The 25,321-nt window shown below is 40.7% G+C and overlaps 1 protein-coding gene across 10 annotated transcripts in view; it reads right to left on the bottom strand.

Moving 5' to 3' along the window:
* SULF2 (sulfatase 2) overlaps positions 1–18,849 on the bottom strand; it is a 118,521-nt gene extending 99,672 nt beyond the window's left edge. For 3 of the 10 annotated variants that reach the window (XM_064674263.1, XM_064674262.1, XM_064674264.1), the window contains exons 1-2: positions 18,395–18,495; positions 9,631–9,719 (exon numbers count right to left, since the gene is read on the bottom strand). The gene's annotated coding sequence lies outside the window, so the exon portion shown is untranslated. Of the gene's footprint in view, positions 1–9,630; positions 9,720–18,218; positions 18,327–18,394; positions 18,497–18,732 lie in introns of those variants that run through there. The other 7 variants (XR_010434919.1, XR_010434927.1, XR_010434923.1 and 4 more) reach the window with 5 other exon arrangements.
* Positions 18,850–25,321: the final 6,472 nt, after the last annotated feature.

The raw sequence follows: 25,321 nt of genomic DNA, 5'->3' as shown, positions 1-25,321 counted from the left end.
ACATCACACACATCTATAAAGGAACAACTTCTCTCACTAATTTCTTTTTAAACATAAGAGAAGACAAGAAAGAGATATCACTGAGCTTAGGATTCAAAATATCCAAAAAGCATATTCCCACTCTTCCAAAAGCTGGCAATTTGGTTCCTCACCACCACTAACCAAGAGAAGCAATTCCCTTATAAATTTTAGAATAAGGGAATTACACTGTGTGTAATTCCAATCTTCTCAGTCACAGTTGCTTTTTTTCCTCTAGCAGTAGGAATACTCAGAGGTGAAACAGGGAAAGGACCCATGGAGACCACCACCAAGTCTGAAATCCTGTTAAACCACTAACAATACCAAAACTAACAGACCCTGACAGAATAAGCTCATAAACAGAAAAGCCCAGGGACTAAGCTGTGGGGCACTGTAGCTCCCTTTGTACACAGCATTCCCTGTACTCTCTGATGACTGACTGAAAAAGTTTTCATCTTCAAGACACTCCAGTCAGTAAAGAGAGAGGGATTTTTGCAGCTTAAAAATTCCTTTGGTTTGGACTTAATTTGCAAGAAAACCAAAACAAGGCAGAGGTTGGTATTTTGCTTCTTCCTCTGCAATAAGAAAACAAATCAAAACAATAATACCAGGAAAATAGAGGACACTTTTTCATCATTTAAGTTCAGGCACAAAGCCTGAACATCGTAACAACATAACAAACCATAACTTCAGTAGTATTTCTACAGAATCACAATTTTTTCCCCCCTTAGAATAAGGGTTGCAGTGCCCAGTAGGATATAATGTGGTGGATCCTTTACCTACAGGCTCTTAAAAGAGAGGAGAAATTCATTTAACCACCAGGTAGAACATACACAAAGTCCAGTTTGGATGGCAGTGGTTCCACAGCAAGTGAAAAAGGCTGTACAGTCCTGTCTCAGGAATGTTCTCTCTGTGTTCAGTGTTTTTTTACAGGTAACAAGGAAATGAGGACACATAAAAGAGAATGCCAGCTCTCCCCAGCTGGTGGAGGTAGATGGTCTCTCTCAAATTGCAGAGCCCAAGGCACACACAGAGCAAAGACACTGCTTATTCCGTGTGGTGCTCCAACCACCTGGATGAACGGGGCAAGTTCCCAAGAATCCACTCATGGAAATTTCTTCTGTCCCTCTCAACGTTGCGTATTTTTAACGTATGATCATCAAGAAGTGATTCTCGGGTTATAACAAGTCCCAAAAGAAAACAAGTGTCTGAATAAGTGTCCTGAAACAGCCCAAGTGCCCCTCCAAACCCATCTGTCAACACTGTGGAACCGTCTCCACCTGCTCTTTGCAGAGCAGCTCCACTACAGCACGAGGCTGAGCACTCGGGAAGTTGTTCCTACCTGTTGTTGCTGCTTCCATGAGCAAAAGAAAAAACAAGAAAGGATTTCATCTCCAAAGGAAATTTGTGGTGAAAACTTCAAGGAACAGATGGAGCAGAAAGGATTGGCTCTAGAACAGCTGCTTCTCAAAGCCCCACCCTGTAAGCACTGGATGTTCTAAATGTCAGAAAAGGTTCAGGTTGTTTTGGATTATGAATTACTTAATAGGTCTGGGACAGACAATATGAACTGCTACTGCACATGGGTGTGAATAATCGTTCTGTCTTTTTTTCCTGATTGTTGTGCAACTTCATTTCCTGAAAAAGAACATATACTTCATAGATGAGCCCACCCAGGTGCCAGAGAAACCCATTTGCATCAGAAAAGTGGTATTCAGCTCTGCCCTTAGACGAGATCTTCATTATTATTTTATGGTTATATTTGGATTCATTTGCATAACACAGCCATGCAATAACAGAACTGCATCAGTTACAGACTTGCCTACCAATATCTGTACTAGTTTAATTTAAAGCATGCAAAATAGGGGAGCTCCTGGGAAGCTGCCAACAATAATGCCCTCCTGCACGTTAAGCAAATAGTTTGTTTCCTCCACAGGAGACAGATCAATACTCAAGAAACAAAAACGAAATCAAGAAAAGCTAAAAGCTTAGTAATGTAAATCAGGGTGGAGAAAAAAAAGAAAGAAAGCTCCTCATTGGCATTCTACAACTTCTGCAGACCCCCATGGCCCATTAGCTAATTTCTGTTAAAACACACAGCTCTAGAATAATAAATGCCAGTGGCACATTTCTAAAGGTTTGTGGCAACTGAAGTAAACATGTCCCTGTTCCCAGGACACCAAGAGACAGAAAATTAACCAGAGGTTAACTGGGTCATTAGCTAGAGCACAATATAGGTCACTGCAGATTTAATTTAGTTTGTATTCAGCTAAAGAATCAAATACAGCAACCAGTTCTCACAGCAGGAAAACAAGTAACTTATCAGCATGCTAATGTATCTTGGATACCAGGGCACCAAGTCTGTCATTAGAATTCATACCTCTTTGAACTAATTTCACATCATTTTGATGTACAAAGTACAATGTATACACACACATGCATACAACTTAGTTCTGAATGCAAGTATGCAAATACACAAATACTGAATATTTAACCAAAAGTCCAAGTGGCCACACTTAATAACGAAATAAACTCATTTCTAACTTGTCTCAGATGAGTAAATTAAATTAAGATCAGAGTAAAAAAGGGTCTGAATAATTTCTTGAAAGTTTTGTAGCCATTTAGTGGATTGTTTCCTGTATCTTTGCTCTCAACACAAACCACATTAAAATCAGGGGACATTACCAAAGTTCAGTACACCATATGTTCTACTGAAGCTTCCCAAAATCTGAACAGTCTCTCCTTCTTCTACAGTTGGTATTGTTTATAACACATCTAAAGAAACACAAGGTGCACTTCCTGATCAGAGTTCTTGAGCTTCACTAATAAATAGCAGGTGGTTCTTACCAGCAGAACATTAAATCAAGCAACTGTGTACCCCACCACCCTCTGTAAAAAGGATTTTCCCCCGTGTCCCAGTTTATCAGCTTTCATAAGTATAAACAGAGCAATTCAATTTTGTTCCAAAACACTCATAAGAAAAACAAGTGTGATTTATGATTTTGGTATTTTTTTAACCCGCCTTGGCAATATTAAAATAGGTCAAGATGCAGGTTTTCAGCGGCAACACTTGAAACCCTTAAATTAAGGATTAATAATGTATCACACATGCTGATGAATGGGTGACTCAGGAAGGACACAGACACCAAGTTCTATTTAAAGCCTGGCACGGGGGGAACAGAACACTGAGATGGAAATGCTGGAAGGCAGAGAGCAAAAGGGCCAATTTGCTAGAGAAAAAAACCTGCCTGCAGAGGGACGTGAGAGCACGTTTTGCACAACAGATTAGCTGTGTTGATAGTATATTAACAAACCACGGCTCAAACAAAATAAAGGTGTCAAGTACCAGCCCAGTGTCAGACAGCAGCTGTACTCAGAGAGGTTTGTGTTCCACTGCAAGCACAGATTGGATTTGCTGCTTGGTGATTTTCTGAAAGCTCCACCTGCTAGAAATTAAATGACCTCATGAATCACTTAACTCTTATCTTGCACAGCTGTAGAAAAGCTCAAAAATCCACACCTAAACAGCTCAAAGAAAAAAAGCAAAATAACATTCTCTGGTTTTGCACTGAAGTGTAACAGATTTCAAACCAAAGGTGTTGATTTACTTTTTTTTCTTTTGAAGCAGGTTGATCTTAAGGCCTTGAAACAGGATTAGATGGAATAAACAACTAAATAAATCTAAAGCAAGAATAGAAGACTTTTTTTTTTCATTCTCTGCAGTAAAATTTTTTAAAGCTTATTATAAAAGCATGTAGCTTTCCTAGAATTCAGAGACACGTAGCACCTGCATTAGGAACTTGCAAACCTAACATTTTTCTTCTCCACTTCTTGCAGAGCTACAGAAATGTGGCTCTTGCCTAAACTCACATCAAGATCACAACTGAAAAAAAAATAAAACCAGTGTTTAACTAAACCAAATTCTGTAGTACTATCCAGTGCAGCTCCATAACCATGTGAATGCACAATTTCTGCAGCACAGGCTGTCCAGAGCAGCTGATGGGAAGCATAACAGCATTTAGAGTTCAGAAAAACCACCACCCAAATCATGACCAATACAATGTGGTTTCCACACCATATGCTTTAGTGTCCTTGCTTTAGTGTTGTTGTTTGGAGTTTGTTTTTCCCCCCTCCTCCAGATGATGATGTGTAATGTTCAACAGTATCTCAAATTTATGGCCAGCTAAAGGGTATCAGATTCCTGAGACACCTTTTTATAACACAGTAGTAAATCAACCTGCAAAAGGCTTTCTGGGCAATTAGTTTATTAACAGCCTCAGCTCTTTGCCTACTAGGAGTCAAAATAATCCTTATCATATTGCAACTTGAACACAATAACCTTCACAATCTACCAAACACATTCATAGGTCATCAGATAAGCAATTTTAATTGCTGCTTCTTCTGAACACAAAGTTTGCCTGGGACTTGGAACACAGTTTTAAATTAACAAGTCTTACTTTTTTTAAAAAAACTAAGTCACAGAGAATGGTTAAGTTTTTTCTTTCACTGGAACTGTTCTCTTTCAACCTGCCATTTATCTAACACAGAATTTCCTCTCTTTTTCTGCTGCCTTTTTTCTCCTAAGCAATCTTATTCTAATCACACTTATGCACCTATCCTGAAGTTATTTACCTTCTCTTCATACCACCTTCTCTTCATACCACCTTACTGATCCATAATCAATAAAGGGCTCAAAACTACAAATCACCATGTAGAAGAAAGCTTCAGTTATGAAAGAATCCAAACACAAACGGTCAAAAATTGTTAAACCATAAAACAGGTTCAAATTTAGTGAAAAGACACATTTACAGGCAAAGAAAATCCATCAAGGCTTATTAATTGTGACACTCTAAGTCCAGTACAACTTGCAGAACCTGCTGAGCCATAGGGACTTCTCAGTATCATATCTCTCTACGTCTGAGTTCTTCTGACATGCTTTTATCAGCTGCAACAAGAGATAAAACACTGGGCTTGATACATCTTTGTGACTGCCTTGGTGTGAGAATGAAAATAATGGACTAGACCAGCGTGTTATTTATCTGCAGCCTCCCAGTACTATTTTTACTTTTGAGATTCTTAAACAGATATTTCTTTTTTAAGCAGACTAATAAAATACACACCATTTTCCAATTTCTGCTGAAACAAACTGAGGTACTCCATTATTCAAAATATGTTTTCACCACCTTATGCAGCACAGTACTGCTTACAAAACCACCCCAAAATAGAAGGTCTTGAAACAGCTGTGCAGCATCCTTGCCCTATTTAGCAAGGCAGAAATGGATGATGTTCCCCTCTCCCAACTCCATCAGTGTGAACACAGCACACTGCAGTGGCCACTTTCCCAGCTACCTTCTTTTACTGCCATTTAAAGAGAAAAGCTACTTAGATATTGCCACAGAAGGTTTTCTAAAGAAGTAAAGGCAAATCAAGTTACTCAAGTAGAAAAGTAACCCCTGACTAACAGAAGGATTTGCAGTGAACTAAAACGTATTGAAAGTGATTTTGATCTCAGTCTTGTGTTTTCCAAAACTTGTGCACCACGACCAGGATTGCTGAGATATGGTGATCAAACCCAAATAAAATCACAAGTTCCTGTCTGCAGTAAACAGCTCCAGCTTGGAACTCTAAGGTTTGTACCACAAAGAACAGTTGACATCTTCTGCAGAGGTTTCCCCTTGAAGTGCAATAACTTCTCTATCAGAGGTTTCTGTAGAACACATCCTTACAAAGGAAAGAGGATAATACAGAACAACATTAACTTTTTTCCCTTCAACAAGAGGTTATATAATGGAACTGCTAAACTTGGACTACTTCCTTCAGAACACAAAGCAGCACTAAAAGATACATTAAACTAAGAGAAGTCTGACAGATACCCTTCCTAAGGCTCCTGACTGCAAGAGCAGCCACGGAATCTGGGATCAGTGGTTCAAAGGAAGGAACTTCCACAGCTGATGATCTTTTCCTTCTGTGTCAGCCAAGTACAGAGGGTGAATACAACAAACAACTTGAACACTATTTTGCAGTACCAGGGGCTATTCTAGGTTATAACCTTTCTAGAGGTAGCCTGAGTTCACTCAAAAGTAAATTAAGTTTAATTCATACAGGGCATGATTTTTGCCTTTTTTTTTTTTCCCCTTCATCTCCCCACAGATGATGATTCATTTCTTCTGATTCCTCTACTGGAAATATTTCTTCAGCTTGTCAGAATAGTGAAGTGCAGGATTACACAACACAATTTTCTGGGAAGCTGACATATGCTCAAACATTTCATTATAATTGACTTGGACTTAACAAGCTGAGTTCATGTTGTGTAAAATAAATCAAAACCTGACAGATCATTTTCTCATAGCATATAAGGGAAGAATAGGAGAAAGAGTATAGAAACTAGCATATTGTGGTTCAGTGTTTTAAAATCCTGATCTGCAAATGGTTTATCTAATTCTGGGACTATCACATCAGAAAAAAAAATTTAAAATAAAAATGCAATCAAGACTCAAATGAACTAAGTCACTGAGATAAATCCACAGAGTAGATTTTTTTTTAAAACAGAGACCAGATGTTTGAAAGCCCTTTAACTGTCTTTACCTATGATGCTTTCAAATTTTATTTCAGTTTTGGTTTTGGCATTTTTTTTTATAATTCAAAAGCATAACTGAAAAAGGTCATTTAATATTACACCACAGGACTACACTGCATTCCTTAGGATTTGTGACACATGTGCTAGACACCAGGGTCAACAAGATATTTAAATTCATGTTGCTACAAACACATGTCTGTAAGGAAATCAGCACACTGGAAAATTCTGACCTTGCTTTAGGTGTGTTTTAAATCAACATCACTTTGCAACAGTAGTTTCCAGTGGATGTCAGGAGCTCAGCACCAACAACCTTGCCTGCAAAGCTGCTTATAGTGTGCAGAATAGCATCTCACTACACATTAGCTGAGGAAGGATGAAGCAGCTGAGCACGTGCTAATACAGAAACCAAGAGCTCAGATTCAGTGTTAATGATTTCTCTGCTGTTGATATAAAATTTCCTTACTACATGGGCAGTCCCCATTAAATTTCTTCACACCTGTAATTAAAGCAAGAGAGTAACCTAGTTTATCCACCACAGCAGTCACAGAAAACGTCAGAAGCCTTCAAAGTTTTAGGTTTGCCCCTTTTTTTCTCTCTGGGTTCTCTAAATAACTTTAAATTTGTAAGGCACACACACATGCACCACCCCCCCACACAGAACCTTTCAGAAAGTAAGGTTATGAATAGCCTGCAAATCCTATTCTCCCTTTCTACAGGCAATGCCTTAAGTTATTAAAAAACATTCTTTCTGTTTTGAGATGTCATTCATCAGAGTAGTTGCTTCAGCTTGGCTTCCACTTGACTGCTCACTCACAGTCAAAATTCCTGTAGTATAAAGCCAGGGTCAAGTTATCAACTGCAGCACTGAATTATACACCATATAATTGTTTTCTGTTTCGTTACAATGGCAGAAAACACTTATTTTAACTTTAATTATCTGAAGAAAAATTTAAAACTAAATCAGGTTCATACCAATATCCTCACAATGTTTTGTTTCTTTCAGAACACGATGTAAATTATAGTTTTCACCTGGTTATCTTCAAAAGTCTTCATGAACATTGAAGATTTTGGTAGACCAGTTGGTTGGAGAGAAGAAAATAAAAAAATACTAATCTGAAGGGGCCTTAATCCTGAAATTTCATTTCGACACCTAATCAATGCAACTTGTAGAACTCTGCACTTCCAGTGAAATCAATACAACTCCACAGCTATTTCAACTCCCCCTCAAAAATTTAAGCAGAGATATTCAAATGTATTTATTAAAAGTACAAAAACACATTAACCGGCTGTATAAAAGCTAATTCCAAGAGAGCAGGGACTCTGCAAAATCTGGAGTACTTGTGTGTCCACAGATCAGAGCTCAGTTTAGAGACACCTGAACTAGTTCTAAGTCATTTTCCCACCCTAGAACAAAGGTCTGCCCAACAGGTAGAACCCAGAGCTGATACCCTCCTTCCCATCAGCTGTATTTTTTAGCAGACAGCTTCACCCAAGCACACAGTATTTTTGCCCCTTCCCCAAGATGCTCCATTACATCTGTGGCAAGAGGAAACGAGATTTGAGGTAGTAAATACAACATGGGAATGTTGCATTGGAGGCTTTTCTATGCAAGGGAACTCTTTATTTCTTACCTTAAAGCAAAATTGGAATGGCAGGGGACTGGAAATAGCCAAGCATTTGGCCTAGAGGTAATTATTTTAGAAGTATTTGAATAATAGCAAATCCAAGAATCAGACATCTGTCACTCCTCATTCATTTAAATTCTGCTGCTGGCTCTCAACCCACCCTAAAAAAGCCAAGTAAAAGTATCAGTGACAGGAAGAGGAGGAAAACGCCTTGTTGTTCAGCATGAGGTTTAAAATGGTCAGTGCTCAAAAATTACTGCCTGACAGCACAGTACAAGTTAAGACTTTAGGCAAGAAAGGCCTACTTTAGAAGTTTTGAGTCCCATTTCCAAACAGAATTCATGCTGATAATTGATGGGCAGAGGTCACCTTGTCTCCAAGGCAGACAGCTTGACTGTCCAAGCACAAACATCACCTCCTGCCCATGGATGAAACTCAGAAAACTGGCACTGTGCTGGATTCTTGCAAAGGAACACATCTCACCAAACACAATCTGGAGCTACTCAGTTTCTCTGCCTTTGGCAATGTTGGCTTCCTCTGTGGCAAGGGGTTTTTGGAAAGTGGGCAATACTAAATAGCTGATATTTCACTGAAAGCAGAATCAAATAACTCTTCCCAAAGAGGGCACTCGTGCTTATCCTTCAGGTGTTCGTGCACTGAAGCTCCATTTCATCCTGTGTTAGTCTTATATGGTGCAATATTTGAATCCAGCTGAACTGGAATCTTTCTGGCAACAGTTCTGCACCCAAAAAAGCAGCAGCCTGAAACTCAACAGAGCCTTTAAGCACATATTAAGCTTTTCTGTTAATTAAGGGATTTAGAGTTTTCTGCATTAAAGAATTTATTAGCACTAAGAAGGAGGTACTTGGGTATCCAAAAGCCTAGATCACAGTGAAAGATGACTAACTGTAAGACAATTTCCACAGCAGCACTCTTCCCAAGGTGCACAATGGATGCACACTTCCTCATTAACAAGGCACATATTTTTAAATCAGTGCAATGGCTGTGAGAATTTCTGAAGTTACTTGGAACTCAGACCCTTGACAGTTCCTCCAAGCCACAGCAGAAATGCAAGTTTTAAAGCCTCGAGAAGAACCAGGTAGTTTTTCTGCAGGTAAACTTATCAGGTGAAATGGTTTCAGTGGTAGAGCATTGCATTTATAGCATTGCACTGCTAATCTTCACATCTAATCAGTTATTCAAGGAATGGAAAAGCGTCAGACATCTCTTCAAAATGATTTCCAATAACCCATCAAGTGATGAAAATGCAACAGCTGATTTTTTTTTTTCTGCTCTGTGACTATAATGACTTGCAATGAAGTTAGCCCTGTGTTCTTGTATCCCATCATTATTTCACAGACAGGTCTGCAATAATTCACATTACAAATGCAATGAAGAGTAAAAACATACCAAAGAAAGGGGCATTTAACACTTTCACTGCAGTGCCCTCCACATCATGCCATTCTCAGTCTGGGAACATTTGCCAGGTACACAGCAACCTAATACAAAAAAACAAACAATATTTAGGAGAGAGTATAATTTTCACAGTCTTTTTGCAAGCCACTTGAGATTTCTAAGGGATCAGTGCAGAGTTTCCAGTTTTCTTTTATACATCATCTAAGAGCACACTCTCCAAGCTCTTCTGGAAGCTCTCTCTTCCCCGATTTGCAAAGTCCTTGCTTTTGTACACCAGCCTTACTAATTCATTGTTTACAGGACAGTCCAATTGTACAAGTTAAGTGATTGGTCGCTGCAGTAACTTCTAGGCAAAATTCAAAACTGAAGCAAAATGACATGAACAAAACCAATGACAAACACAATCACAACAGGACAGAAGTAAGACATGGAGGCAGCCAAATTCAGCAGGCTGACCAGCAGCAGGACTGGAAGCAGTCTGCAGTTTGTCACGGAGTTTTTCAGGTTAGGAGGGACCTCTAGAGGTTACCTGGTCCAACCCCCCTGCTCCAGCAGGGCCATCCCAAGCTTGTTTCCCGCAACCATGTCCAGGGAGCTTTTGATTATCTGCAAGGAAGGAAACTCCAACATCTCCAGGCAGCCTGGCCCAGTGCTCAGTCGCTCTCAGAGTAAAGAAGTGTTTCCTCATGCTCAGACAGTGCCTCCTGTGTCTCAGTCTCTGCCCACTGCCTCACCTGTCACTGAACACCAGAGAAGAGCCTGACTCTGTCTGCTTTTTACCCCTCCTGCAGGTGTTTATCTGACTTGAAGATATTTCCTCCTCCGAGCCTTATGTTCTGCCAGCTGAGCAGTCCCAGCTCTCCCAGCCTTAAACACCTTGTGGCCTTTCAGGGGATTCTCCCAAGTTTGACCATTTCTCTCCTGTACTGGTGAGCACAGAATGGACACAGAGCACCCAGCACAACCTTACTGGTGCTGAGTGGAGGGGAAGGACCAGATCCTTTGACCTGCTGGCAACACTCCTCCTAATGCAGCCCAAGATAACATTACCTGCTTTCACCATAAGGGCATATTACTTTCTTATTACATGTAAAAAATCCCCACAAATTCTCAAACTCCCCAATAATAGTGTATTAATATGAAAAAAAATTCTGGCATGGCTAATAAATTGCTAAACAATTCCAGAGCAGCTATTTGTTAAGTATACCTCAAAAGATTTGAATACAGAAATACACACCATAACTTAAGAAGGGTCACAGACACAGAGCAGAAATTCATTTTGTATCCTTTCACTGATCTGCTTTCAATCTAGGTTTTAGACCAAGGTGCGTGGGGGCGGGGAAGAGAAAACAAAAGCAAATGCCACAGATGAAAGAAAACAACTAATTCTAGCATCACTGTGGCAAACTGATGGAAAACTCCAGCTAGCCACTGCCACTGATTTTTGTTCCAACAAATTAGATATCCCCTTGCCCTTTCACAACTCTCTCAGCAGTCCTGTCACAGGTAGACTGCTCAGAACTCCACATGCAGACATAACTCCTACTGGCTTCTAAGACCAGGCAGATGTTTGGTTCCTGAGCCTCAGTAGCTCCCAGGGAGCATCCTGAATGCTCCAACTGCTGCCTCATCACTGCAGATGCAATGAATGCACACATGGAAGACTGAAAAGGGAAGTTATCAACGTGATATTGGGAGCTGAGCCTTTGCCCTGAGGTCAAAGAGAACAGCAAAATCCTGCACACAGACGATTAAAGAAACACTTACAGTGCTAGCATGAGGAAACCTTACTGAGCATTAAAACTTCAGTGTCTGGCAAGTTGGTTCAGATAAGAATAAAAATATATTCTTACTTTGCAGTGTAATTGATAGTAGAATGTTTTCCACTTACATATTTTATATACATACACAGAAAAAGTCAATTTGAAATAAGTATTGCAAAGAGCTTGTTTTGTACCTTAGGAAATCTGTCTTTCAACTACTCTTTTGTCACAGATTTCCCCTACATACAGACCCATTTCTCTTTCCTTAATATCATACCAGGGAAAACTACAGGAATTAAACTTAAAATCCTGCATAAAGACGAATATTTACACATTCTGAAAAGCAGGAATGGTATTAATGCCTCTTGAAGCCTGACACAACCAGGCAATGGTGCACTTCCAGGTTCTTCCTACTCCCATCACTACCTTGATTTTGGCCCCAGCTGGTTTTAAATCCACTTTCCTTGATGTGCTTCACATCTGAAGCAGTTCCATCAATACACATAGCAGAAATACCTTAAAAAAATATCAAAATACTCAAAAGAGTACTTATTCAGAGAATTCTTCACAAAAATTTGATTCAGCAGGTTACTGATAAATGGAGAAAGTCTTGGAATTGATCCCTCTTCAAGCTTAACGTTCACTACTACAACTCTGCTAAATATTAACAGAGGGATGGGGGTTCTAACAAGTAACTATACTCTTTAATTAAGAATGTGGGAAGCATTAAATACTTATACCTCAGCAATACAGCAATCAAGTACAACCTGATCACAGAGGGCTGATTCCAGAATGAAGGGATCCCTGGAGCTCAGCCAGCCTACACCTTTGCTCCACAGGAGAGAGGAGGTACATAGAGCTCTGATGTCCATCTAACCTGCTAAACTTCTCACAACTTTCCTGGGTACTCAATTCCTGGTCTTTGAAATGCAACATGAAATGCAGAAGACCATGTCAGCCCCACCAACACATACTGCATGTTCATACTGTAAGCTTATTTTCAGGACCCTCTGCCCAAGATCACTGGAAACAAGTCACAGAGCACACCACCCTGTCAGAGGACAGAGGAGAAATCACAGGCTTTCTCAAAGTCTTAGGAAGAAGGAATTCTGTTTGGCTTCTCATCTAATTCCAAGACACCAATTCAGTCTTTGCTTATTGGGGTAATAATTATTTTAGATCATAGATCCTTTTACTCCTTTCCTCTAGATTCTTCCTAGGGAGTTCCTGTATTATGTTTTCAGGACAGTTCCTTAAGAGGAAAAAATGCCAGTATTTGATAGCTCCCAGCAATATGGGATGAAAAACAATTCCTCAATCTCTAGAAATATAGCCAAAGACTTAAATGAGGGATGTGCTTCATTGCAGGTTCAGCTTTTAAACATTACTGGTGCCAAGGTACTCTTTCTATCTCCTGGTACCAAAATATCATGAGGCATATATTCTGCTTTGCTATATAAAACCTGCCAAATTCAGGTTCTGTTCCCATTCCCTCATCTCCCTTCCCACAGTGCTGCACACGGCTGTTTAAAAATTAAAGCCTTCACTTCTTTGAAGATCCTGTTGCACTGGAAAACATTTTCTTGCTTAAAACACTTGTTTCTGAATCAGACTTGCAAAGTTCAGTATCTGGTGGTTTATCTCAGATGCATCCAAATAACCAGGAACATATTAGATTGTGCTTGGCTATTAGTTATCTTGGCATAAATCAAATTACATGCCTTAATAGCTTGGGAGCCATATCCTAGAAAAGTTTGCAAGAATCCACATTCAAGAGGTATCAGAATGAGCAGAGGCATCAGACCTTCTACTCAGTGGAATGGATCCATTCAGTTTTGAAAAAAACTGAATCCTGGTTTTATGCTGTGTTTAGGTGCTTGGATTTAAGTGGGTTTTTTTAATAGATATAGATCTCTAATAATCCTATAGGGTTACTATTTGCAAATCTCACTTCCAGAAGAAGGGAAGAAAGATATTTTTGCCAGCTAAACCTTTCAGTCATTTTTACTCTTTTTAGAATTTCACATAACTGTTATCTTAACTGCTTGTAACTTTTCCATTCTTGCAAAGACCGGCAAAAAAATGTTTAAGTATCTGAAAATTATGTTTGTAATTTTGAAAATGGCTGTAACTATCAAGGCTGTCTGGTTCTTTTCAAACTGCAGTCATACTGCAAGATAAAAGCAGGATGAACTCACAATTTATTTTTATTGTTTGATAGCACAGCAACTTCAGCTGTACCTTTAAAGAGATGAACAGCAGTGGCTGAAGTACAGTACTCAGTCACACTTTAGACCACTGGTGCAGAAGATAGAAAATTTACTTATAAATTGCATTTGGTAATAAACTACTGCAAATACATCATTTTGTTGAAGCTTTTATGTTCTGCAGCAAGCACTATCAGCACTCCAACGTGACACTACAAATCCTTACATTGTGACAGACAGGAAGGGGAAGAGAGTCACGAGGAACATCTGACACTGGACTGAGCCTTTCCCTAAAGGCCTTCTCTGAAGTGGTGGTTAATGCATGAACCAGTTCAATTATGTACAATTAATGCATGCACCAGGTCAACGTGCAAGTTTGTATTATGTACAATCATCTGATGGAAAAGGACTTAATAAGTGAACCACAGCTGTTAAAAACAAAAACGTAAGACAGACTTAAAATTTTCCAGAAGATTATAGGAGGGGTTAATTGAGGCTACAGCACTTTTCTACAGTGCACTGTTGGACTATTTGCTTAACAAAACCAGGACAAATCCCAATTCAACAGCAGTGCCTGAAAAAAAGGATGAGACACTAACATGTGTTAAGTATGTAAAAAAGTCTCCAGCATTCTTTAAGGATGTGAAAAGGGAGAATGAATCCTTCATTGCTTAGAGGGGAACATTTTTGTCTTGCCAGAGGACAGATTCCCAAGGAATGACATTTTCCTACAACCTGTAATTTTCTCATTTATCATTTGTCAGGGCCCAAAGACCTTTTACTGCACATGGAATGTTTGCACATGTTTAATCATCCTTGTCCCAAACAAATGTCACAGTCTGAATGAGGAAATCAGTTAATATCACTGATGATGCTAATTTAACACCATTAATATCACACTGTGAACAGTTACTGAACCTACAAGGTCTCGTATCACAGCTCAGCTCTGCTGGTTTCAAGTCTGTTCTCCAGCAGACAGCACCAAGAGAACCCACACAAATACCACAACCAAGGAAATGTGATAGAATTTTTAAAGACTGCTTTGATTCTAAACTACCAAACAAGTGTGACTAAAGACAGACCATTTGACAGAGATTTAGATGCACTAATTAGAACTCACTTATATACACTCTCACAGATGCCTCCACTTCCATCAGTGAGCAGTCAGAAAAGAGTCCAAAAGGAGCACAAAAACCATTCCACCACAAGACTACGAGATATCCAGCAAGAGCTAAAGTGATTTAGAAGGCAGAAGACACATTGCAGTGTTGTCTTCAATGGCAACTATACCCTCTTGCCCTTCTGTATGCACAGCTGAGTCACATTTTGTAAAGTAACTTCTCTGCACATACTATCTATGAAAAAAAGCTTTCTAAGAGCAGAACCATATAATATTTTCTCTAAGCCATTCATATCTTCTACACACTTCCTCTGAAAAAGAAAGGATGACATAAGGGAGCCAGATTATTTAGAAAGTCCTGCAAATGCTGCTGATACTGTAATACAGAGGAAAATAAAAATCCATTAACTACTAGTCTTTTCTTATCATGCACCTACCAAGTATTTGGAGTGGGAGAAGAACTGGAACTTTAGGTTTTGGTACCTTAACTTTCCTTACAAGCAAGCTGCAATTTCTAAGGCTTCATGTTTCAGTCACAGAAGTAAAATGTACTGGCTTAGGATTCTCATATTAAAACCGTAAAAACAGAGCAACAAAAACTCCACCCTAAAAGACACTCCTGTCCTTTTGACCAGTGTTCTCTCCCTCCACTGAACAGTGATAGCTCTGGGATAACACGCAGGAAATAACACTGCAAAAAAGGATGCATAAAGAACTTCACATTGTTAGCACTTCAACCACAAAGACAGAATCCAAAAGAAAAATCCAGAAGCAGATCTAAGAGAATCTCTGTCACAGGTCAATCAATCAGGACTTGGAGATACCAAAAACCTCTTTAAGAAGTTTTCCTTACTCAGTTTCCCGACTGAAAATAAAATCAGCACCGGACACACTTCAGCATCTTTTAGATCCACAATCGTCCTTTCCCAAATACTGCTTGAAACCACAAGTTCTTAAATACAATGAATTCATCTATTAAGCTGCAGAGTCATAGTCCAGGACACAGTCACAGGGATGATCAAACTGTCAGCTCACAGCTGAACCACTGTTTACAGCACTTCCTACCTCAGGGATCAATAATTTCAGCCTTTCACAATGATTGCTGGCTAAAGTCTTCAAATAAGGCAGGCAATTCAATTGCTTTTTTTTCAGGAACTTGAAATAAGATGCTGCCTCTTCCTAAATGGAACATGTCTTTCAGGAGCAATGAGACTTCATCCAATGCTTATGTTATTTCTTTTGAGGTATTGATATTTACAGTTGTTTACCCATCACCATAAAGTTGCAACCTTCATTTTACAATACAGTATGCAGATTAGTGACAACTAATAGCCTGACAGTGTCAGAATAAAATTAATCTATCTCCTAACAATCCATTAAATATGGCTAATTAGTACTAGTGATTACTCATCAGACCTTTTACTTCACAACATACTGCTTAAACTTGCTGAACTGTGAGCTGCTATTCTGATTTTACTGTGGAAGGTGAACCAATGCCAGAAAATATACGCAGAAATACAACAAAAAAAACCCAGAACACCATTTTTATGGAATTCAGAAATATTACACATCCTTTTTCTTCCCACAGAGGTCAACCACTAATTACCTGAAATCCTCCCTTATCGAACTTGCACCATCATTCCAGAATTTCTCCCCAGGCACCATTTGGGTGAGGGGTGAGGGAGGGTGGTGGGGACAGGCAGTGGGGAGGCAGTTGACCAGCAACAAACTCTATGGAGAAATCCCAGCAATTCCCAAAAGTTAAACAAATATCCAAATGCGTTGGAAACTGACACCAATGGGAAGAGGGGAGGAAACAGCAAAACAAAATGAGACAAAACAAACAAACAAAATAAACCCCACTCAAAAATACACATCTGCCACTACACAGCAGAAGTATTTGCTTTATTCCATCACCTCGTCTCTCACTCGCAACAGAGAAGGGTCTTATTCATGTACATAAATCAAGTTATATTTGCAAATTTAATACCACCTTGTCTCTTTTAATTACTATTTTGTGGATGAGCACCTATAACCCTTCCCACCTGAGATCCTCATAACAGAAATGCTTGGAAGAAATCACAACAGTGAAACACACACTTGCTTAAAAACAAAACATAGCCATCTACTCCAACTTAACATTTTGTTTAATGAAATAATATTAGCTAATTAAGTAAAAAAAAAGCTACAGACATTTTCCTATCTATTTAGGAGAAATGACAGAGAAACTAGTAGTGAAAGGCCAAACTAATCAAAATGAGTTTATGTAGCAAGGGCAAACAATTTCAGCTAGAAATTACCCAGAATAAGATTCCTTGTAAGGAATCTAATGCAGAAAAAAACTCCAAATACAAGAGAACAAACAAGCCCCCCTGTATTATATAGCCAAAACATAACTAAGAGCGTCTTTTTTTAAAATATCAAAGTCCAGGAAAAAAAAAATCCATTAAATGATTTGAGAAAAACACTGTATTTTCTGAATGAGACTAAAACAAACCCATACAACCCTCCACATTCAAATGACAAAACATCTGTAGAATGAAAACCCCCTGCTAGCAGAAACCTTGCCTTGAATTCCATGATTTGTGCTGATGAGTGTCCAGAGTTCACCTAACTCCCTAACACAGATTAAAAATAAAGCTGTCCTATTTACACTAATATTTTGAGTGTTTCCCTCATCCTCTTGCCAGTTCCATTTCCTCATCTCCCAAAAACCAAGCAGAGCAGCTAAGGCAAAACTGAGAAAGATGGTAGCAGGAACAGTTTAGCCTTTGAACAGCATGCTTAAACTTCTAAGTTTCACTGCTGAAATGAAATGCTAGGAATAATCAAATTCTATGAAGAGGATTGACTTGGAGAACTCCCGTAATACATTTAATCTAAACGATATCCTTGAATAACGAGAAATTCAAAAGAAACACTGCACATTAGCTACAGAAGAATATATTCACGAAAACTTCTTAAAATTATATTTTGACAAGAGAGAGGGAAGGAGAGAGAACTGCTATGCATACAGCTAGCACCAAAACTACTACTCCAGTTGCATCCTTTGGAGAACTGCTAACCACACTATACTGTAGTGCCTAAGTTGTTAAAGCATGGCCCACCGTGCTTTACATCTCACCTACACTGAGAAAAAAAGCTGTTGCACTGCAGGTTAATTTTGGAATGCAGCCGCCACCTAAGCAATTAAGGGGCTTTTCACAACTGCTGTCCGATGGCATAAGACGACATCCACTGTTAATAGCAAAGACAATACTTATTGCCATGATAAAAGTTTAGAAAAATTATTTTTACCATTAGTTTCCTAGTGAATTTAACGTTAGCCACAGAAAAGTACGATCACTTATGCATTCATCCATACATGTGCAGCTTGGAGAAAACAAGGTGGATGACACAGATACTGCACCTCGGCAAGGTTTAACATCCATATGTAACTCTTAAAAGCATAACGATTAAAAAAAAAAAACAAGTAGCTAATTAGAGACCTACCTACATCTCTCCCAGATTTATGCCTGGAGCCCTGCAGCCTCACAGGGCTGTCGAACAGCCCGGCACACGACTGGGAAGCAGAAGTTTTTAGCCCGGCACATGTTATTTCCCAGCTCAGGCAATGCCTCCCCGCATGACCTTGGGCGAGTCACTCCCCGCGCATCTCCGCTCCTCACCTGGCAGCCCCCGGGCCACGGCGCGCCGAGAACCAGCACCGGCTAATTAATTACTCACAGGTGGCTCCGCACGGACGAAGCCGCAATGAAGGGAAGGGGAGGTGGGAATTGGCGCGGGGGGTTCCTCACCTACAGGTGATAAAAATCTCCCCGCCATGGATTCAGGGGGCCAATCTCCCCCACCCCTTTCCCGCTTCCCTCCTGCGCGGGTCGGAGCGGAGCAGGCGGCGGCTCCGGCTCGCAGCGAGGGAGCCGCGCCCCCCGGGCCTCCCGCCCCCGCCGCCAGAGCCCTCCCGGCGGCCCCGGCCGGCTGCGAGCCCCGCCGGGCGGACACTCACAGGTGGCCCGGAGCCGTGAGAGGTGCCGGCCGGCCCGGGCTGGGGTGGTCTCGGCACCACACGGCAGGCGAGCGAGCCGGGTCTGCGGGCGCTGCGCTCCCGCCGCGGGGCCGCGGCCGCCGCCCGCCCTTTCCCCGCCCGGGCCGCGCCGCTGGCCAATGCGGGCCGCGCCGGGAGCCGGCAGCCACCATCTGCGGCGAGGCGCCTCCTCCAGCCCCTCGCCGGGGGCTCCCGCCCAAGCGCCGCCGAGCAGGGGGCACCGCAGGGAGCCCGAGGAGCCTCCCCCGCCTCCCCCTGCCGCGATCGCCGCCCCTCGGCCCGCGGGGGCAGCGAGCGGGGCGGGCTGGGGGTGGCGGAGCAGCGGCTGCGGGAGGGTCTCACCCCCCCGGGGTTGGGGGAGATAAAGCCCCGACCCGATAAAACTTATGCACTCCCCACCTATTCCCCGGCGCTCCCCGTGCGGGGGGTCAGGAGCCCGGCGGTGGAGTTGCACGGGGGAATGTGCCTCGTCCTGCTGAAGGGCCAGATCTGAGCGCGTTCAGGCGTGGACATCTCCTGGGACCGAGCTGTCCCAAACGAGCCAGATTTCCCTTTCGCTCTTTTCGGGTCCCTTTCGCTCTTTTCGGGTCCCTTTCGCTCTTTTCGGGTCCCTTTCGCTCTTTTCGGGTCCCTTTCGCTCTTTTCGGGTCCCTTTCGCTCTTTTCGGGTCCCTTTCGCTCTTTTCGGGTCCCTTTCGCTCTTTTCGGGTCCCTTTCGCTCTTTTCGGGTCCCTTTCGCTCTTTTCGGGTCCCTTTCGCTCTTTTCGGGTCCCTTTCGCTCTTTTCGGGTCCCTTTCGCTCTTTTCGGGTCCCTTTCGCTCTTTTCGGGTCCCTTTCGCTCTTTATTTTGAATTTTAGCCTTTCACGTTCCCATTTGAAGGGTTTTTCCACAAACACCAGGACCACCTTACGCGCCTGGTCCCTTGTTTTTGGGTCCCTGTCTCCACCCCAGGCAACAGCAGTTCAGGTGTTTGCAGTGCAGGTGTAAACTTTCACGAAAGCAGAGCCATAGTTCCTGTTTTACCTCTCTTTTTGTATTAATCATTTCCTTGTTACGGACCTCCCTGATCGTGCTTTTTAATCAGGTTGCTACGTTTTCTGTTGCTTCTGCACAGGAAATCCAAGGAATAAGAAGCTAGCTTTATTCCAACAGGTCCCAGAGTGATATTTTTGTGAGGATGTGTCAAGAAAATTATGCAAATTCTTCTCAACTTTCAACAACTTAAAATATTCTTGAGATTCACGCTGTGGAAAGAAAGAAAATGTACATTTTTTTCATGGATTCACATTTTTTTGAAACTGTCAGGTCCTTATTTCTCAACAGAACAGTGTCATTAAATTACAGATTTAAAACCAGAGTATGGACCAGATACAATTTGCAGGACTTGTGGGATTTGAGATATATCATTTTTAAGGTGGGGTGAATGTCAAAGAGTCAAAATAAGTCTTGTAATTAAATTAATAATAGGTTCTTTTGCTATTAAAAAATATGATTTCTGGAAATAAAGCCAACCACCTCTCTTCCATACCAATGCTGTTACAAATTGGCTTGTGAATGGTTCAATGTGTTACTCCAAACAGACACTTTCAAAGATGGGATCTGTTCCTTGCCCACTAGGAAAGTTTTATCTTTGCATTAAAGGTGCTCAAGACAGCTGAGCTTTACCTTATTATTACAAAAAAAGTCTCAGAAATACTCTAAATGATTGGGATCTTTCTTATGAGACTCCAAATGGATAGAATTTTGTCCTCAGTATGCATGTGAAGTGCCTCTAAATCTGAAGGAGTGATTTGTCATTACAAGATATTTTTAAGGAATGATTTCTATACAGTCATAATTACCAGAATGAGAAATTATCTAGTGAATCTGCCATTAATCTTACAAAGCTGTTCTCAAGCCTGAGTTATTTCCATCTATATTCTAATCAAGACTCATCATCATAATTTTGTGAGATAGTTTCTAACATTAATGCAAGGTTTTGTCTTACTACTTTAAGAATGTTATTATTGTTAATTTTATTAATACATAGAAATTCCTTCTAATGTCTTAAATAAATTGACCTAGGTAACAATACGTGCATAAAAAAAAGATTCTCTTTACTTGAGTGAAGAGCGTGCCATCATCATATATGAAAGACAAAGGATGGTTGGAAATAAATCTGTAGGCAAACAACTGACCTCTGAAACAGTGAAAATATAAATAGCTTGTTCAATTGTACAGGAAATCTTGGCAAAATCCAAAAGCATGTGAAGGTAAATGCTGTCTCAGTCCATTGTAATAAACACTTAAATATGTTAAATATGAAAAACTGTGCCTTAAGTCTCAAAGTAATATTTCTCTATGAAGTGGTTTATTTCACAAGCAAAATGAGTACTGCAAAAGCAGTTGTTTACCTTTTTTAAAAATATGGATTCTTTCCCATGGTTCGTTGCCCTTTCTATTACTTTTTTGTATAGATTAAAAATATGTCAAATTCTGCATGCATACATCATCAGTATTGTGTATGTCATGGATGTGAATAGGGCAAGATCAATTCAGGGGGTTTCTTCTGTATTTTTACTTGTTACTATCTTGGAATGTGACCTTGGGCAATTTACTGAACTTGCCTGTGATAGTTCTTTCATCTGTGAGATCTGGGATAGTCACACTGGAAGAAGGGCACTTTATTAGTAATAATATTGTGTGAATTATAACAAATGAGGTAGTAAATAGCACCTTTGAATACATCCAGTCATTATCCAACATAACATCTGGAAGAACTGAGAGCCCCTTTAGTGCCTAAAGGGGCTCTGAGAGAGCTGGAGAGAGATTTTTGACAAGGGTCTGGAGTGACAGGATGAGGGGGAATGGCTTCAAACTGACAGAGGGCAGGGTTAGATTGATATTGGGAAGAAATCCCTCCCTGTGAGGGTGGGGAGGCCCTGGCACAGGTTGCCCAGAGAAGCTGTGGCTGCTCCATCCCTGGAAGTGTTCGAGGCGAGGCTGGACGAGGCTTTGAGCTGCCTGGAAGGTGTCCCTGCCCATGGCAGGGAGGCTGAAACTAAATGGTCTTTAAGGTCCCTTCCAACCCAAACCATTCTATGATTCCATGGTGTCAGTATTGTCTCCTGTTTCATTCTAGGCAGCACATACTTGGCAGTCTATAGTGCTTAAAACAAGGTTTAAAAACTAGGCAGAATTTTTTGTCCAATATAGCAAATAAAATCATCAAAGATCCCATGTGAAAGTCATTTAGAGAATAAGCCTAATTTTTCAATTGGTTAAGCAGCGCATTAACAGTGTGTGCAGAGGTAAAGCTGCGAGCAGTTATAGTTCAGGAGATGAAAGACAGGGAGAATGAACAGTTTTCCACAAAGTTCATGATGAAGAGCACTGTATCCCTTAAAAGCTTTATGTTTTCTTCACGAAAAAATGATTGCATTGATTAATTATAGGAGTTCAATAAGATTATGGTCTGGTACCACCAACAAAACTATTCAAACCCTATTTTGGTGTGTTTTCCACATGCAGCAGGTGTTCATCAGTGCAATAAGCTCAGAAAGATCTCTTGCCATTCCCACACTACATGTTTGCACTAAGAATTTTGGTTTTAGTGGTTGTGTGCATGTTGCATATAGTTACCCTGTAACTTTCTTCCCTCACCTTTTCTTTATGCAAAGTTGAGTGAAATGTGATCTGTGAGGGTGATGCTTTCAGCAGAGTTAAAAATATTGATATGCACTAACGGCAATAATAATTTTTTTAATCCCTAATGCATTAACCCTAATCAATCCAACACATCTGATGGTTCTTGCCAACTGTCCTTTTCCAAATAAAGATATATCAAGTTACATTAATAGCATCAGTAATTAAATATTAGCGTGGATGTAAAAGCAAACTCTGAGATCCAAATAGTGCAAACTTGGGCCATTGATTTAGTTTCAGATCTTGCAGCAGGCTGTTCTCTGAAGTGAACCAGCCAAAAGTGTGAGAGTGGAACTCAGCATATGAGTGCAAAGACAAAGTTTGATTTTTAACAACCCCCTCCCTTTTTTTTTTTTTGTGAAATATGTTAAATTCCCAGTGGGAAAAAAAACCTCAGGATTGAAGAAACTAATCAGAAACATACATTAGAGCCTTAGTCATAAAGAAGTTGCTTTGTTTTAAAGACAAAGCAGATTTGTGGTAATGTTGCCACTTTTTATAAACTGTCAAAAACTAGGGGTTGCTTTATTTTGGTTATGTGCCGGTCATGACTCAGGAACTGCTAAGAAAATGCACGTGCTATTTCAAATGTGGCAAGACCTAACCTAGATTTGGGGTAGTCTGTTTACCTGGACAAACGAATTCATCTCAGAAGCTGCAAAACTGAAACCAGTTGAGATGTCATGTAGCTGCTGACGCTCCTGAGAAAACAAAAACGTGGATGGGCAGTGCTAATCACTGGAAATGCCAGTGGATGGTGAGTGAAATGTTATGTCCTTGCCCCAGAGGCCGTATCTTCTGCTGTTAGGGGAAGGGGGAAAACAGTAAAGCAACAATAGCAACAAGAGGTACAAGAAGTACGTGAGGAAACAGATGTCTGAACTTCAGCAGATAAGACAGTTGTCTGCTGGACTCCAGGATTAGTCTCTCTGTGTAAAGAGAGCAATCAGGACTGAGAGTTTTTGCATGTTCTTTCATAACTGTGTAGCTGGTAACTGCAATCTCGTGTTTCCTATCCCCTTGCTGAGAACGCATTAAGGGAAATGGATTATAACTCCAGAGCTAACAGGGAAGTGTTCAGCAATAACAATCTGTAGCTTCTCGAGCACTTTTCTGTTTTAAAGGGCTTTGCCACCACTGATTAATTAATCTGTTCTGTGTTTAGTTCTGGGGAAGCACGCAATCCTTCCACTGAACAGTTGGGCTTTGTTGTGGCTCTTAAAGGCTGAACTGTGCTGTGGGTCGGGTGGGTGAGCACGTGCAGAGGGGCAGTGCTGGAGTGATAGCTGCTCTTTATGCTACAGGGAACATGCCTAAATCTTTACATGGCTGTAAATCTTTTCCTTTCTCGAGGTGCTGGCTGATACACAGAGGTAAAAAAAAAGGTCTCATTATCTCCTTCCACAAGTTAGATTTTCCCTTTGATGTGTTACACAGCAGCTCTGACAGAAGGATCACAGCCATCAAGTTCCTTCTGCCACTCACACGTGCTCAGAAATTATTTTTCTGACTTTCCACATCGTTAGAAGCGAAACTTACTGTGTTGGTTTCTATATTTAACCTAAAATGGATTTAATTTTAGACACAATCCCATATAAAATGTGGAGTTTGCCTTTTCAGTCCCATTCATCAACATCCACCTGTCTGGGTGCATTCACTCACACTGAGTGCCTTGGCTTTAGTTAAGAACAGGACTCCTTGGCTTTGTACCTTCTGCAGCTTCTGCCTGAGAACACTGATCCTGCCTTTTCCAGCTGGTAGCCTGAGGGAGATCTGAATGACATCTATCCAAAAGTTCCCCTTTTAAGGGCCTGTTTACAACATCAGCTGTTGGTAACTACACGGAATCTCTTCATTTGAAGTGCGTGGTACAGTCATGTACAGTTCTGATGGAGCCCTGCCCATGAGGCTGCTGAGCCACTGCATGGGTGGCACAGCTGCTTTGGTGCAGTTGGGCAATCTGGCACTGGATGCTACAGAGCAGATTTTTTTTCACAGTTTGGGTGGAAGACAGAGCGTGATACACCTTAGTTAGACCATAAAAGAATTTTTATCCCTATCTCCGATATGCTGAGGAAAAACATCTTAAGGAGGACAATTACATGAAGTCATTTCACTGGGGGAAAAGAGACAGAGGGAGAAAGAGCTGAATATAGTTTAGAATCCTCTGCCAAGTTACTTATGCTGTAGAAGCTTCTGCAGACACACTTTGTAAGCAAAGACTCCTTAGACTCTAGCAGGGGACTGAATATTTTTTAAAAGATGTACAGCTTTACACTGCAGGACAGAGGTCACATTACTTACTGGGAAATGGCTGGCTAGCTGCCAAGCTGAAAAATACTCCCTTGCTAGCGTTTCAGCTGAAGAAAAAAACAAAGTAAAATAAATACTTCAATATTGCTCTATTACAGTGTTTAGACTCTACCCTTCAGACAGAAAAAATGAAACTTATTACAGCAATAAATGACCCCCTAAAGATCTGAAAACTGCCAGGGCTCTCTGTCTCTTCCTTTCTAATGAAGCTTTGCAATTTCACCAAAGTCAGAAAATTGTGATTGTGCCAATATATCATGCGTGTGCTTACATATGCAATGTGTATGGAGGAGTGACATGCTTTAATTGTGTTTTTAATGGGAAAGATCAAATAATTCCATAAAATATGGTTCAGGTCTCATGATTGATGGTTTCATTTTGAATGAGGCAAATTAAAAACGAGACTGAGAGCACAGGGAATCTGTGAAATTACTGTTGCATATACAGATTGTGCGTAGATCTAATCCTTGCAGTTTGTGTGGGTTGAATGTGCATGTGGCATATTTCTGGTTACAAGTTCATGGATTTTTCCTATTATTTGTATATTTCTAAA

Source organism: Pseudopipra pipra, chromosome 17 (genome assembly GCF_036250125.1).
Source record: "Pseudopipra pipra isolate bDixPip1 chromosome 17, bDixPip1.hap1, whole genome shotgun sequence".
Taxonomy (NCBI): domain Eukaryota; kingdom Metazoa; phylum Chordata; class Aves; order Passeriformes; family Pipridae; genus Pseudopipra; species Pseudopipra pipra.
This window is presented reverse-complemented; position numbering and strand designations above follow the sequence as displayed.